The sequence below is a fragment of the Agelaius phoeniceus genome, chromosome 1 (genome assembly GCF_051311805.1).
Source record: "Agelaius phoeniceus isolate bAgePho1 chromosome 1, bAgePho1.hap1, whole genome shotgun sequence".
NCBI classification, from domain to species: Eukaryota; Metazoa; Chordata; class Aves; order Passeriformes; family Icteridae; genus Agelaius; species Agelaius phoeniceus.
Window position 1 is genome coordinate 64,368,565 of NC_135265.1, and position 11,059 is coordinate 64,379,623.

The 11,059-nt window shown below is 43.3% G+C and overlaps 1 long non-coding RNA gene across 1 annotated transcript in view; it reads right to left on the minus strand.

Annotated features, from left to right (window-relative positions):
• LOC143695781 (uncharacterized) overlaps positions 1-8,884 on the minus strand; it is a 109,145-nt gene extending 100,261 nt beyond the window's left edge. Inside the window, exon 1 of the long non-coding RNA XR_013185319.1 lies at positions 8,814-8,884. This is a non-coding gene — a long non-coding RNA (uncharacterized LOC143695781). The remainder of the gene's footprint in view (positions 1-8,813) is intronic.
• Positions 8,885-11,059: the final 2,175 nt, after the last annotated feature.

Below are 11,059 nucleotides of genomic sequence, written 5' to 3' on the forward strand. Positions count from 1 at the left end.
TGGTGGTGTGATTTGTGGGTGCATGGAATTGCCTCAGGCAGGAGCCTGAATGGGTTTAATGGCACTGCCATGGTCCCTGAGGCTCAGATGGAAGCAGGAGCAGCCAAAGTGTCATTTGGCCAACGTACCATCCTGTCAGCTGTACCCCTCTCTGGAGCAGGCATTCTGCTGATCACCGCCTCTGCTTTCTCGCAGCAACACTGCAGATAATATTGGAAAATTATGATTTCAGCTGTTTCAAGATCCATAGCATTTTATTCCCTCTCTTAAAACACAACCAGGGGAATCAGGGGAGCTATATTGAACCTTGTTAATCAGAAAGGGCCTTTTAAAGTGATGCACTGTCGATACATAACTTTTATGAAATTGCATTATAAATGCCTGTTTTAGACAACTAGCATATTTGAATAATGTTTTTAAATGCAATGTTACTTGCACATTTGCTAATGAGAGGCAGATAACTGAGGACAGAACAAGTCATAAACAGATGAGGAGATGTGACCCTCTCCTATGGGGCTGGAGGTACACCTTCACAGCAACAATCCCGCTCCATAGCCAGGAGGTTTGGTCCTACATTGGCTGCCAGCTTCTGTGTCTCCAACAAGAGCCAGGAGAGGGGTAACAGGCTACTTAACGGGTATATAATCTTTCCATGAGCAAAGGGATTTGCCAGAATTTAAAAGGGGCTTTTAGGTGTTACAGCCAATGAAAACTGTTTTTAGCTTGTTCAGGATCCCTTGCTGCAATCACTGAGGTATTTCAGAACCCGAGCTAACAAATACACAGCTCAGCAGAGTCTCACACAGACCCTGCCTGGTTGCAGCCTGCATTCAAAGGCTGTCTCCAAACACAGCAAATTAAACCTCTCCCTCTGCCAGTAAACCAGCAGCAGCAGAGGGTGGCAAGCACACTCTGCTGCACAAGGCAGCCTGGTGCCCCTGCATCCCTGTGAACCAGCCTTTCTCAGTGCTCTGAGTTGGGAGCACTTGGGTTTTGCCTGCAGCATTCCCTGCAATCCCTATGGCTATCCAATGTGTAATTCAGAAGTTCCTGTGCTTTGCAAAGGGAAATACCTCTGAGAGGAAGCAGTGGGTCTCCACAGTTTGGCATATTATCCATGCACAACAAATACATGATAAAAGCTTTATACTGATGTCAAAAAAATGAGACTAATCAGAAAGCACTTCCTGCTTAGGAAGAAGTTGGAAAGAAGTCTGTAAACAGAGACCAGTGTGACCCCAGTGTCCTTTAGTCTCCCCACAAATCTCAGAGGTGAGACATGATACACTCCAGAGATGAAAAATGAGGAGAATACATAGGCATGAACACACACACACACTCACACAATTCATCATGCAGGAAACTTTGCTGGTATATAGTGTTTTCTGTGGTTAAAAAGTGTGGAGGTCAATGTAGGTAAATTTGGGACTGAAATAAGTTTTGATTTCAAAATAACATGCACTGGTTTCTAAATAAAATGCCCAGCTCCGTGCAGAGAATGGGTTCCTGTCTATACAGGGATGAACAGAAAGAATCAAACTGCTGAGGGCTTCACATGGCAGCTGGTTTCTGCAGTCAGGAGGAGGCTCTGTTGCTGTGCAGATTATCTACCCAGAGGATGTTCCTGAGCCTCTCTAAGGATCTGTTTACTCTTGGAGGGTGTCACTGCATATCTCTGGATTAAATTTGATTTCATGTGGGGATAAAAAGCCATTTCCTTCCAAATCAGAAATATCATACTTCTTCCTTCACTTTTTCTTCCCTCAGATGATCTGGCAGTTCCAGCCTTCTCTCACTAACTGTTGGAAACAAATGTATTTCAGCTTGGAACAAGGCTGGAGATGGGACCTTGCTCCATTTTCTGCAAATGGCTTTGCTCCTGGCAGTCATCCCTCTGCCATTGCACACTGCCCTGGGCTCCCCTGGTGTGTTTGTGTCCAGGGTTTTGAAGCTGGGGCTGATGAGGAAGGGCTGCACAAGGAGGAAGAAATGTACAGCTGGAGGGCTTGTAGCGGGTGCCAGGGGCTTTGTCATCAGGAGCAGTGGAGTGTGTTATTTCCACCCCTTGCTCCCCATCTGCCTTTACACAAGACCCCTCTTCCCAGGAGGGTGAAAGGGCATTTTATAAATACAATTACAAAACTGTTGGGATCAATACCACGAGGCAGATGGATAGCTCAGCAGAAACAGATAGATTAGATGGCGAGATAAAATAGATTAGTCAAATTGATCCAGGACTGGTGAGATAAGGTCCTTCCCGAGCAGGTGACAATGGTGCATGTGACTATGCCTCTGTGACCCCCCACATCCCTCCACTGCTTCCCCATCTCTCCTCCCTTCGTTCCCCTTCATATTACATGGAACCAGAAGAACAAAACCAGAACCAAACACAAACAAACAAACACACAAAAAAGAAAAAGCAGCGATAAACACCACTAGGTGACTCAAAGCCCTCTCCTCCCCATCCTCCCCCCTTCCCAGCCACGAGCAGGATCTTTCAGCTGGTTGTTTTTCTTCTTCTTTCTACATCAGGATCCCAAAGTTTGCCACTGACAAGAGGAACAATAGAAGGAGCTGGGAGCTATGGCATTGGATTCAACAAAAATGAGGCCTTCTTCCTAACACTCCAAAGAATGAGTGTAATAGAATACTGGCTTGAATAATCTGGGTCAATCCAGGAGAACTGCACAAAACCTGGTCTCACTAGGAGGCTTGGTGGAAAGGTGTGTATCGTATACACATATTATGAGCATACTACTGGCCTTTGATTTTCATTGCAACATATCTGCCCACACACATTCCTCTAGCAAGACAGTTGGGAATGACAAATCTACCCCAAACCACACCTGTCCATCAAAATCCAAGGAGATAATAAATAATAGCAAATGATACTTGTGTATCACATAGCAAATTTACCAGGAGAAGGTAAATCTTGAAGGAGATTGAAGGAGAAATCTTAACTTTGGAAACACTTTTCAGTGCTAAATTTCACAATATCCATGGCTTTATATTTAAATTCCTGCTACTCTTTTTTTTTTTTTTTTTGTTCCCTGAGGAAAAAAAGAAGAGAAAATGAAAAACCCAGAGACACACTGCTTTTATAAATGCAGTTCCATCAGCAGCACTGGTAACTTCTTTTACCTTTGGCTATTTGGCTCACATGACTAACATGCCACATGTTACAAGAAAGCCACTCTTCAGAGGAGAACAAACATGCCTCTTTTTTCAGTCCCAAACTGCCTCTTCCCTACGGCTTGTGCCAGAGCCAGGAATAAATGGATGGGCATTCAGTGAGGCTTGGGGGACATAGCCCCCCAGCCTTGCTTTATGCCCTGAGGGACTGAGACCGTCACATGCAGTTTTGCCAAAAGGTCAGGGCCCAATTTATCTAACATATTTAATGAAGTGCCCTATTTTATGTTACAGGAGTCCATGGAGTGGTATCCTGCTCTCCACCCTCCGCGTTCCTGGTATCTGCAGGCCGTTGGCTCTTCATTCTTTTGACCTCATGGTGAGCTGATTTAAGGGGCTTAGATGGGAGGAAAATAACTGCACTGCAAGGAGAGAGGCACTTGGTGCTGGTTCAGCCCACTGAGGTGGCTCACTGCTGGCTCAGGCAGAAACAGATGGGATAGAATGGATAGCCAGGACAAAAGAGGTAAGGGAGGAGTAACACTGCCACTTTGAGAAGTCATAGGTGATTAGTTCAGCTTAGCTAGAGCCTTAAATGACATTCCGAGCCTTAAAGGGGCCAAACCATGTGTCTGACAAGAGGAATTGATAAACTCAATTCCTAGTCTTGTAGCAGGATTTGTTATTCCCTCATAAAACAGCACCAGTTAGAAAAATTGAAGTCTACTTATGACTAACTTCCTTACAAACAAAAACTGAATTTGTTGAAGTTTTCCTTTGAAAGGAAAGACCTGAAAAAAAAAAAAGTCCAAATCAAAATATTTCTATCCAGAAATCTTAAAACCGCAGAGTTTCATGGCACTCAGGAGACCCTAGCTAGACCCTAGTCCAGAGCCTAGCCCCAAGGCAGGATCAGCTGTGCTCAGTCTTCCCTGATAAACATTTCTCTGGCCTCCAGTGGTAAAAACATTGCCCTAGGAAGAGGTTAGCCAAAAGTCTCATGCTTCCATTCTCCCCCATGTCTTAGGCTGTTCAGACCACATCTCCCAGAATATATGCAGTTGCTGTGAGTAGAGATGGGACTGGTTTGATCAGGAAGTCTCTGTGAAGAACATCACACCAAAGCTGGTACCTCTTGATATTCAAAGTCCTACAGCAGCACACGTACACAGGGAAAATTGCAGTATGTCAGAGCAGGCGCAGTGAAGTACATCTGGAGGATTGGTTTAAATAGTTTTGGATTTTGGCACCCAACTCTGCTTTTCCAGTGTTAACTGTCTCAGCTGTGTCTAACAGGTAGGCACATGTAGGAAGCCCATAGCAATCACCTTATCTCGCCCATATGGATTGCCACAGTCTTGTGCTGGCAGAGGAGTTAGGGGATCAGTAATTTCATTTACTGGCTGACATGGAGAGCAGAAGGTATGGAAAGTGGCTTTTGCCCCTGGGTACAGCACAAATATGCAACGAGTCTGTGCATGATCAGTGGAGCTGCTGCTTGACTGCTTTTGATATCGAGAGCAAAAGGAGGCCTAAGGAGCATCTCCATCCTTTCTTGGATGCAGTAGGAAACAGAGGATGAGGATAAAAGCCAAGGTACTTGATGCCTTCTTTCATAGCAAGACCAGCTGTTTTCCAGGTACCCAATCCCCTGAATGGGATGAGAGGGACTGGTAGCAGGATGAAGCCTCCATAATCCCAGGGGAAATGGTCCATGACCTGTTACACCGCTTAGCCACATACACATGCACAAAAGTCAATAGAGCCAGATCAGATCAGCCCAAGGGGAAGGGGGGAAGTGCTGGTAGAAGTGCTCAAAGAGCCACTTCCTGTCATTTACCAGCAGTTCTGGCTAAAGGGGGAGGTTCCATTGACTGGAGGTTACCAAATGTGACATTCATCTATGAAAAGTGCTGTAAAGAGGATCGGGGGAGCTACAGGCCTGTCAGGCTGACCTCGGTGCTGGGGAAGTTCACAGAGCTGATCATCCTGAGTGCCATCACGGACACAGGCAGGACAACCTGGTGATCAGGCCCAGAGAGTGGTATTGAAGAGAGTTACATCCTGAGGGAGGTCAGTCACAAGTGCTGCTCCACAGAGCTCAACACTGGGGACAGTACTGTTTAATTTCCTTACCAACAACTTGGATGAGGGGATTGAGTGCACCTGAGTCAGCTTGCCAACAACACCAAGTTGGGCAGAAGTGCTGATCAGCTGGAGGGCAGGAGGGCTCTACGGAGGGATCTGGACAGGCTGGAATGGGAGCTGGGGTCAATTGCATGAGGTTCAACAAGGCAAAATGCCAAATCCTACACTTGGGTCACAACAACCCCATCCAACAACACAGGGATGGGGAAGAGGGGCTGGAAAGCCTGTATCAGCAATAGTGTGGCCAGCAGGACCAGGGCTGTGGTTGTCCCCTGTACTTGGCATTTGTGAAGCCACACCTCCAGTAGTGTGTTCAGTTCTGGACCCCTCACCCCAAGAAAGACATTGAGGGGCTGGAGTGTGTCCAGAGAAGGGCAACGGAGTTGGTGAAGGGTCTGGAGCACAAGTCCCATGAGGAGCAACTGTGGAAGCTGGACATATTTAACCTGGAGAAAAGGAGGCTCAGGGGTGACCTTATAACTCTCTACAACTGCCTGAAAGGAGACTGTAGCCAGGTGGGGGTTGCTCTCTTCTGCCAGGAAGAGGAAAGGACAAGAGGAAATGGCATGGAGTTGCACCAGAGAAGGTTTAGAATGGATATTAGTAAAAGTTTCTTCATAGAAAATGTTGTCAACCACTAGAACAGGCGGACCAAGAGAACAGTTGAGTCACAGTCCTTGAAGGTATTTAAAACACATGTGGATGTGGCACTCAGGGACATGATTTACTGGTGGACTTGGCAGTCCCGGGTTAATGGTTGGACTTGATGATCTTAAAGGTCTTTTCTGACCTAAGAAATGTTATGATTCTATTCCATAATTCTGTGAATGGCAGAGAAGACTTTTGTTCTCAAGAATAAAAATTGCAGAGAACTTGAGCCATTATATTAACAATATTATTCATATCTGGTTATATAATAAATTGAAAACAAATGTAGCTTCCATCTGATTTGCAGCAGTTAATATACAGAAAAAGTTACATTAAGGGAAAAAAGAAAGGCTAGTCAGCTGTTCAAAGGTGTGACATCTATGAAAGAAGCCAAGTCAGAGAAGTGTAAGTGATTAAAGTGGCCAAGTTAAACAAGATACAATTAAAGCCACTGGTTCCCCACCATCTCCCCCAAATTTCCAAATAAGGGTTTATGAATCCTAGGAGACCATGTTAGCCCTAATTGTATCTTGTTTAACTTGGCCAATTAAACAGCAAACTCTTCTCAGAGCTGGCCCTGCCTGCAGATATCACACCTTCTTTGCTTCTGACTGCTTTCTTCAGTTTTTGAAACATATATACCATATATTTTTATTAGCTCTTGGGAATGTGTTTCTAAAAATGCCCTTTGGTTCATACTCATTGCAACTATATGAACAGTCTTTTCTACCATATGCCATTTCCATGGAATAGTGGACACTGTCACCTTGAGCTGTCATACCCTCACCTGCAGACTCTTTAAAGAGTGGACATTGACTTTTCAGAAGGATTTGGGAGAAGACCAAAAACACCTCTTGCCTCAAGACCGCATTCACAGCAGGCTGGAACTGAGCTGAATGTGAGGACAGTGAGCTGGCACTGCAGATATTTAGGATGGAGAGAACTGCTGCTTTTCAGAGGAGACAAAGCTAACACCTGAAAGGAAGGAGAGGGGACTGCACTTCCTGTGGGATAAGTGAGCAAGAAAGAGAGAGAAATGGTCTCCTTCCCCTACAGATTATCAAAAGATGGAAAGGAAATGGTGGATTTGTTACTGTGTTTCAATATTTATTCATACTCAAAATTTGGAACTTTATATTCCTCTACCTAAATTAGTAAAGCATACAAAATATTTTTAGAGGCCAACTGGTATTCTGCCTGCAACAGGATTCTTCGTTTTGTTTCAACCTATTTTAAAGTGAAGGAAACAGTCATTGCAGCTACGTGAACATCTCAGGCAAGAATCTGAAGCTTCAGAGGCTCACTTAGTGATAAATTTTACTAGTAGCTACTCCATTTTTGCATGAGGACTGCACATAAGACCATCCTCAAAAGACCCCCCAGGCTGGGGGAAACTCCTAATTGTCTATTAAATAAAATTATACACAAATGCTTAATTATTACAGAGAAACCAAGCAATCATTATTCTTACTTCTGAGAGGGGAAAATGGGCAAAGTGGCCAAAAAACCTGACAAAAGAGGCATTCCAGGCCCCAAAGAAGCATTACACTGCATTATCACAAAGGTGCACAACCTGAGGGACAGCATGTCCAGTTCTCAGGCAGGAAAAGAGAAACAGACACACACAGCTCTAACTCCAGCTCTGTTCAAGACTCATCTCAAATAAGCATCTCCATTCATTTTCCCATACGTAAAACAGGGACCAGGCTTCTCCAATTCACTGAGAAGTGGTAGCCAATAATGTTTGCTTATCCCCTTGAAAGAGTCAGGTGCCATGCGAATGCATATGGGATGCTAACAACACACCTACAGCCCTTCCTGGGTACCAAAACCAGCATTTTGGTACCCTTCCTGGGTACCAAAAACATTCCTTTGTCCAAGGGTGCAGCACCAGAACAATCAGGCTTCTGATGAATTATGAATTTTTAGGAAACACTTTTTTCCTTTGCTTTACCTTCAATTTCTCAAAATCAAACCAGTACTGATAAACTTGATTAGGAGCACATTTGGAAAATGGTTTGATTGCCATTTGTTGAAATTTCCTACGCATTAAAATGCTAAAGAGTTAAAAAAAAAACAGCAAGACAAGCTGCCTGAGGAAGCATGCTAAGTAATGCAGAGCAGTAGTAACAGTGATGAGCGAGATTCACCCACTTGTATGCGGGAATCACCAGATGGCACTGTAACAACACATAGTTTTTCAAATTCTTTCTCTAAGTGGGCAAGAACCGCTGCGTTAATGAAGAAACAATACCTTCTTGTTGCTATTGAGAATAAGTCATTTTGGGGTAGTGGGGAGAGGGGAAGGTATGAGAGATAGTTGCTGCTTCACCTAAAAATTCATATTGGTCCATGAGTTGTAACTTCATACTGCCTGGATGTTACCTGAATAGCTCTAACTTATGTATACAGTTAAATAAAGAAGGTACGCTAACAAGTAAAGTCTCTAGGTCATCTTCATTTTGTCTTTTAGAGCATTTTGAAATGTTCTTTTAGCAGGAAATTACTACATATTTATATAGCTGTGTGTGTATGTACAGCCATACATATGCACATCATTTGAATTAATCAAAACACAGAAACTTCCCTAAGGTTATGAAGCAAGGTAGTGGCAGAACAAGAAATGGAAGCCAAGAAAACTCTAATAAACAGCCGTAACAGAAGTACCTTATTCATGTGTGAGTCACTAACACATAATTACTCTGATAACAAATAACACATTCTTGGAGAGTCTCAGTTTTGATTTATGTCACAGTTTCAGTAAATATAGAGGAGCTGCCAAATTTGCCTATATAAATTCCAGTGATCTCATTTATTTTAATCAGAAGTTTTGGAAAAATTAGACAAAAGGAGCTTCCCCCCTTCTCCCCTTTTTTTCATTTTACCTTATTAATGTGGTGGTCTGGCATGAGGCTCTGTTTTGAACTCAGCTGAAGGAGCAAGCATTTCCAAGGCCTGTTTATGACAAGATATAATTAATACTAGGGAGGGATTAAAGGAGATTTAGACAAAAAATACTGTACACATTTGGAGTTAAATAACAATTTGGCCTCATTAAAACAGGTTTCCACTTGCGACTAATTTTATTCCTGGTTACAAAGGCCATCGTTTGTCTGAGCAAAGATGAAAAAGTAGCTGTTAACATAGTGCAAATGAGAGTGAAATTGGAAGGGACATGTATGTTAATGAGCATCCAAGTGCTCTACAGTGCGCAAAAGCAAGCAGGGGAAAAAAAATCACCAACAGATCCCCCTGATATTGTTGAAAAGATAATGATTATTTGACATGGCAAGGAGTGCCCTGAGCCTGCAACCTGCTTTACGTGAAAATACAGTTGTTTGCAGGATCAGGTGCTACCTCAAAACACTTTCAGGAAAATATTAATTTCTTGACAGGATATTAAATATTCATTTGCAGTTTTGGAAATAACTTCATTTCCTTACAAGAGAAGATCTGACAAGAAGTGGCATTAACTGTGCACTTAGAACCTGCCCTGGGTATGTGAGCTCTGGTGTCTGTATGTGGTGATGCACTCAGCTAAATCCCTGGATGTATATGCAAGTTGTTGATTCTCTCCCTCCGTGCAAAATGTATCACTGAGTTTGTGAATAAGCAGACAAAGCGAGTCACGTTTCATGCAGATTTATGCAGTATGCACACTCATCACAGCCACATTTTCCTAAAGCCTGAACAGAATTTGGCCCATCAGACTTCCATTAAAACAATACTGAATGGTTTTGTGTATGGGATTCCAAAAATCAGTATTGAAAGTTCTTCTTATTTAAAGATAACTAATTGAAAGTAGAGACACTTGAGTCCTCTCCCATTAACAGCCCAAGCACTTGGACATCAAAGAGAAGAGAAGCTTGGCCCCCTCACAGTGATTTAAACAATAATAGATCTGTCCCTTTTGAATGGAAACCCCATAAGCAGGAGGGCAGTCTTGAGGACAAAATTCATGCAGGAGAGACACCACGTGCTGATCACAGCAACAAATTCCATTTGTTCTGTGAGAACTCAGAGCAGTGCTATGTACCCCTGAGTGCTGCCCATGGGCACCTCAGCTATTTTGTGTGCAGCCTTGTGGGTGCCTTGTACACGTTCACAAACAGGCTGAGCATTTTTGACACCTCTCTGCCCATAGTAAAAACCAAACCATCTCCATGGACTTGGAAAATATGATGGAAAGTTTGTCTGGAATTGCTGGGCAAATGTGTTTACAACAGCCAGTATTTGCAATGGATATCTTGTCTGGGGCACCTTCTGTCCGCTGCAAGAGCAAGAGAAGTGGCACTCTGAGATAAAAAAAAACCACAAAAACTTGGGCAGTGTTTAAGCCTGCAAAGGCATTTCTACTTCCTCCCAAGCAGCGCTGCAAGCAGAGAAAGAGCTCTTGGACACATATCCAACGTAAAAAAAGCACTACTATCTCTAAAGCAACCATTTAGCCCTGTTGCTGAAAATCCAAATGGGGGTCAGTAATGTCTCAGTACAAAACATTCTATTGTTTTAAACACTGCTGTGTTTATTTCACCCTTTCCCAATCATTATGCAAAGAAATATTGCGAGATAAACAAGAAGCATGAATAGTTGCATGTAGCCTGCCAGAATTCCCAAATATTTCATATCTTGGCCCCTGGGATGAATTCAGTCTCCAGACCACCTAACTAGAGAACGAGCTAGATGTTGTAAATGTGTTTGGCCAAGATTACAAAAACTTCTGAGTTAAATAATTTTGCACTGCTCTGCTAACAAAATTTCCTCAGTATTCTCCTATTTTTTTAGATCACACCTTGCCAGGGTGGTCTTATGCTTCCACACCAGCTATCAGCCCATGGAAACACTGATCTCACTGATTCAGTGATGATGTTTGCAGTGTTTTCCAGACAGGGAGCCTTCAGAAACCCCTCTGGGTTCCCCTCGAACTTTGCCATAACTTCGCAAAGGGTTTGGAGACAGAGAGCCAGGGTCATATGGGGTTTAACTGCTCACAAAAATTGTGCAGTGAAATGGTCTTTCTTTGAGCTTCATAATCTATAACATGCAATTATTGAACACAATTATTGAATGTGGCATAGAGAGCCGATCCAAGCAACAGAATCCAGGCAAGTCAGCCATTTACTGGAACGTG